We start from the raw sequence: 5823 nt of genomic DNA on the forward strand, positions 1-5823 counted from the left end.
AGAGATGCCGTCTTGTAGGCATAAGTGCTTTAGTTTCGATTATTCGCTGGCGACGTAAATTATACAAGTAACATCTGGGGCTCCGTAAGCGAGATGAGCCACGCGAGGCAAGCGGGGGAGCCGAGGCAGCGCAGGCCCCGGCCCTACCGCGAGCGCTCAGGTGCTGCCCCGCACCGCAGAGCCCACCGGCCCGGCTCTCGGAACGCCCTTGCGGCCCGACGGGGCCGGTGGGCACGGGCGGTGGGTACGCCTTTGGTAGCGAACCTTGACGGTGCCTTGGAGGCTGGAATTCTCCACCGCCACCCCTTTACGTGCGGAGTAGTCATTGACATGACTCCCCCTGGATGTGAGCGGTTTCTCGCTTTTGCCCCGGGCCGGCGGCCTCTGTGGGGTTGATGGCCGCTCTTTGCCCAACTCCCCGAGTCGGGGGAGGGTCCCGCTGGGCGGCGTCGGGCGCGCCTTGCGGTGCGCGCGCGGTGCTCCTGGTGCGTGTCAAGGGGCCCCGTCCCGCCCGCCCGCGCCGCAAGCAGCTGTCTGCCGGCTCCGGTCCCGAGCCTTAGCCGGCAGCGCGGGCACCGGTCAGGGCACCTGGCTGGGGGCGTTCCGAGGCGTCATCCTGGAGGAGGCCGTGGACAGATGGATGGAGGAGTGGGCCCCCGGGGGGTCGCGCGAGGGGCGGCCCTGGGAGGCTCGAGGGTGCTGAGACCGCCGGCACTCCAGGCGTCACGGGGCCGCCCTCGTGTTTGTGGCGGTGAGATCCCGCGTGTGTTTTCCTGGAGCCTTGATTGTGCTCAAAGGCGTTTTTCAACTCGTCGCGCGCCCGCGCCCGTCGTTGCGCGTGTGTTCCCTTTCCGTGACCGCCGATGGTTCCCCCGCCCAAACAACTGCCCGTGCTGCCCCCCTGGGGACGAAACCGCAGGTGTCGCCCGGGCCACCACAGGCAAAGTACCGCGGTGCGCGGGCGGCGCGGGATGGCGTGTGTGCGGGAGAAGGTTCTGGGGGCGGCCGTGACTGCAGTGAAGGCAGGGCCGAGCCCGTGAGGCGCGGGGGTCACCGAGGCCAGTCGGCGTCCTGGGTGCCGTGGTGCCGCCCTTGTACTGGAGGAGACCTCTCAGTGAGACCCCGTGTGGGCCCTGGCGACTGACGTGTCCCAGGTTTCCCGAGCCCTCGCAGCGGCCCCCGTCCTCTTGCCATCGCCTTTCCGGCGCCTCTGCCCGCCGCCCGCCGCCTCGTACCCTCCCATCCAGCTGCCGACATGGGGTTGCGCCCGGTGCATGTCGCTTCCTGTGGCGCCTTCTTGTCCGCAGCCGCTCGACAGCGACGTTGCTCGTGGGCGGCGAACTGCCCCCGCCAGGCCCCTGTCGGCTGCACGCGCTTGGGCGCGAGTCAGGTCCCGAGCAGCCGTCGTGACCGCTGTGGCCGCGCCGCCCCCAAGGACGTGCGTCTGTCAGACCAAAGCCAACCTGGCCAGCCTTCCCCGGCTGCAGCTTTGGTGACTGGATAACCTCGGGCCGATCGCACACCGCACCTCCCCACCCCCCCCACCCCCACCCCTCCCCACCCCACCCCCGTGTGGCGTCGACGACCCAGTCCAGTGTCTACCTTATCAATTCTTTATTTATTTATTTATTTGTTTATTTATTTATTTATTTTCCCCAAAGCCCCAGTAGATAGTTGTATGTCATAGTTGCACATCCTTCTAGTTGCTGTATGTGGGACGCGGTCTCAGCATGGCCGGACAAGCGGTGCGTCGGTGCATGCCCGGGATCCGAACCTGGGCCGCCAGCAGCGGAGCACGTGCACTTAACCGCTAAGCCACAGGGCCAGCCCTACCTTATCAATTCTTGATGGCTTTCACCATGCCTGACATGTGACCACGGGTGATGGGAAATCCGGAGAGGAAGCCTGAGAATGGTTAGCACATCCAAGGATGGCGGGAGTACGCAAATTACTCACTGCTGATCTAGAGAGTAACAAGACTCCCGGAGTCCTTGAAATGAGTGCGCTTTAAGTCCTTTAAAGAGGATCCTTTGGGGAGCAAGTCTGGTGCTGGCAGCCGCAGTAACTCAAACTCCAATAACCTGTATACTAAATTGCTGCTGGATCTCTAGGAGTGGGGCCGGCGGTCCCCGCCCCTTGCCTCTTGTCGCCCCCTCAATGCTCTTAGCTGAGTGTCCGGCTGGGGCCTGAGCCTTGAAAATAGTATTTCAGGCCCGAGCCGCCTGGATATTGCAGCAAGGGATAAGGGAAAAGGGACCGACCACCCTTCTGTTAGTTGGTTTGGGGGACTGAGGCCATCATTTAGAGGGATGGCTGAGGGCATTCGAATTGCGCTGCTGGAGATAAAATTCTTGGACCAGCACAAGACGGACCAGAGTGAAAGCATTCGCCAAAGATGTTTTAATTAATCGAGAACCGAAGTCGGAGGTTCGAAGACGATCAAATAAGGTCGTATTTCCTACCATAAACGGCCTGGACACGGACAGGGTTGATAGCTCTTTCTCAATTCCGTGGGCGGGTGGCCCGTGGCCATTTTTGGTTGGTGGAGCGATTTTGTCTGGTTAATTGTGATAAACGAGACTCCAGCATGCTAACTAGTTATGTGACCCCCCAGACAGTCTGCATCCCACAACTTATTAGAGGGACAGTGGTGGTCAGCCACCTGCGATTGAACAATAACAGGTCTGCGATGCCCTCAGAGGTCGGGGCTGCATGTTCGCTACAGTGACTGTCTCCGCGCGTGCCTACGCAGCGCCAGCAGGTGCGGGAAACTGGCTGAACCTCATTCGTGATGGTGCGGGGGGCGGGGGGGGGGGGTACAGTTGTTCCCCATGGCTGAGGAATTCCCAGTGAGGGTGGTAAGTCCTTGCCCTTTGTCCACACCGCCCGTTGCTACTACCGAGGGAATGGCTTAGTGAGACCCATGGATCGGCCCATGACTCTGGTGGATCGCTGAGAAGACGCTAGAACTTCAGAGGAGGTAAAAGTCATGGAAAGGTTTCCGTCAGGTGAACCTGCGGGGAAGGATCACTAAGGAGAGCCCCTGCGCCGCCGAGCGATGGGCCGGCAGGAGCGACCAGGTGGTGCCGGCGGCCGGTGCGGCGCCGGCCCTCTGGGGGCGTCCGGAGGCGGGAACCTGCCGTGGCCTCAGCGGTCGGCCAGAGACGGTGGCGCAGCGGGGACTCCGTGCTCTCCCCTGCCTGTCACCCGCCGCCCCGTTGGTCCCCCATCTCCCGTCCAGGCTGGCGTGTCCCAACCTCCTGGGAGGCAGGTCGAGGCTCAGGGGCCCCCGCGGAGTCCCAGGGTCGGGGCTCCCGCGGGGCCTTAGACCGCCGGCTCACACCGGGCCCTCGATGCCCTCCCTGGACAGTTCCCTGGTCATCGGCTAACCGCCCCGATCCCGCCCCCCAAGTCTCTCCCCGCCCTCGATGGCTCGCCGGTCCAGCTCTTCAGCCCCGTGCCCTGCCCTCGTGCGCCCCGCTTCCCGCCGTAGCCCCCACCTCGGTGGTGAGGGGCCTGGGCTGCGTGTGCGGAGAGGACCGCCCGTGGGGTCACGTCGGACGGCAGCGGGTCTAGGTGGCGGCGGCGCCTGCTGGGCTGGCCCCATCACCGCCGGCAGAGCCAAGGTTTGCATCCTTCGGATCGAGTTGGCGTCAGACTATGGCTGTGTGGCGCTCTTTGCCGGTACCTAGCATGTCCCGGTGCAGAGATTTAAAGCCTTTTGGGGTTCGCCCATTCGAGAGTCGGGAGGCCTGACCCTTCTCCCTCATGCTCTGTCACCCCAGGCGGGGGCGCCGCGCCACGGTCCCCATGGCCTCTGAGGGGCGCTACCTAGCGCTGCCGGACCTCCATCATCACACGTTAGTGGTTTGGGTTCTTCTCTTCCTGGCCGGCCACAGGCACCCCCGGGGACGTGCTGTGCCAGGGGGGCTCCCCCTCTGGGGAAGCCGCCAGTAAACGCGAATGGCTCAGCGGTGGATCCCGTTCATCGATGAAGACTGCAACTAGCTCCCAGAATTAGTGTGAGTTGCAGGACACATGAGTCATGGACACTTCCCACTTGCGGCCCCGGGTTCCTCCGGGGGCTGCGTCTGTCTGAGCGTCGCTGGACGATCAACCGCCACCCGCGTGTGCTGCCTCCCTGGAGAGCGCGGCTGGGGTTCCCTCGCAGGTCCCGTCCTGCAGCCCTCCTGCCCGCCCACCCCAGCAGCTGGCGGTGACCATCCGGGAAGGTGGCAGAGGTGGGCCCTCTGCCCTCCTAAGTGCAAATCCGGTGCCTCCGCCCTGCCAAACCCCCCACCCCACCAGAGGCCTGCTCCACGGAAGCTGATTTGTAGGAGACAAGTTAACAACTTTGGTCGGTAGTCTGGTCCTGGGAGTCACGAGACTTATGGAAAGGTTAGGAGTAAGATGCCAAGTAGCCAATACAGATTCTAAAAACACATAGAATAACCAAGGAATAGTTTGTAAAGGCCTGGGGCCACGTCTCTGCAAAGTAATCAGCAAGGAAGATAGCGCCCCGTCTCCCGTCTCTATGGGGTTTAGCTGAGGCACCGGGCTCTACATCGTACCTATCTACCTATCATCACAGAGGAGAAATTGTTATCCCTTTGGACAAAGGCCGGTAAATAGCTACCACAGAGGACCACCCAAGTTGCCAGGTACGTTTAGAGTAAACTGTAACAAACGATGCTGTCCTCACATGGAGTTACGATTTGTTTTGAGAACTTGTATGTTGTAATGGGCTGTATCTACTTGGCTTTATGAAAAGGTGAGAGTTCTATTTTTGTAGTCTCTTTACTAGATTGTCTGTGATGTGCAAACTAGCACATTCTAGTTTTGTGCTAAATTCAATAATAAAGCTGTGGAGATTTTCTGGTTTCACGGTGTTTGTTAATTTCGCCAACAACAGTTTAAGCAGTATCAGAACCAATAAGCGAAATCTAGACTGTGGCAAATCTCTAATAGGTAAGTGACCTAGTGACTTTAACCAATTACAATAAAAAGGAATAGTCATTCCTATAGGTTAGAGACATGAGACCCACCTACTACAAGTTTACATGGAGACATTTTGCATCCTGATTGCAATGAATATACCTTAAAAACACATTTAAAACAGTCGAATTAAACCTACCCCTTGTGGCAGGTTGATTAACATCTTCAGATGTCTACGTCCTCATCCCCAGACTTTGTGAATGTTCTCTTATATGGATGGCAAGAGAACCTTGCAAATGTAATGAAGGATTTTGAGATGAGATTAGCCTCCATTATCTATGTTTACTGCCCCAGATGTAATCGCAAGTGTCCTTACAAAGAGGCAGGTAGAGATAGATACTACTACACAAAGGAAGTCAATTTGATGACAAACAAGATGCTACACTACTGGTTTTGAAGATGAAGTAGTCCTGAGGCAAGGAATGCAGCTCTAGACTGTGGAAAAGCAAGGACAAGCATTCAACCCTGAAGTACTGCACCTCTACCGCCGCCTTGACACCATCCTTGTGATTTCAGACTCTTGACTTCCAGAATAAGGGAATAAAATGTGTGTTCCAAACCGCCAAGTTTGTGATAACTTGTCACAGCAGCTATAGAAAATGAATACAACACATTATTTTGTGTTGATCAACAGTGAAGTTTATGAAAAAGTGCTCACATTCTTAAAATGCATTCTGATTCAAGTGACATATCTGGGATTCTATGTAAAGTAACCCAGTAATGTGGGTGGGGAATAGATGACAGACGACCAACCAAGAAATGATCAGCAATGATGGAAGAGTGGAGATAGGTTCCACAGGCTTCAAGCACAGTCCTTTCCTTTTCTGC

This window comes from Ceratotherium simum, chromosome 33, assembly GCF_057802395.1.
Source record: "Ceratotherium simum simum isolate JZ-2026a chromosome 33, ASM5780239v1, whole genome shotgun sequence".
Classification (NCBI taxonomy): domain Eukaryota; kingdom Metazoa; phylum Chordata; class Mammalia; order Perissodactyla; family Rhinocerotidae; genus Ceratotherium; species Ceratotherium simum.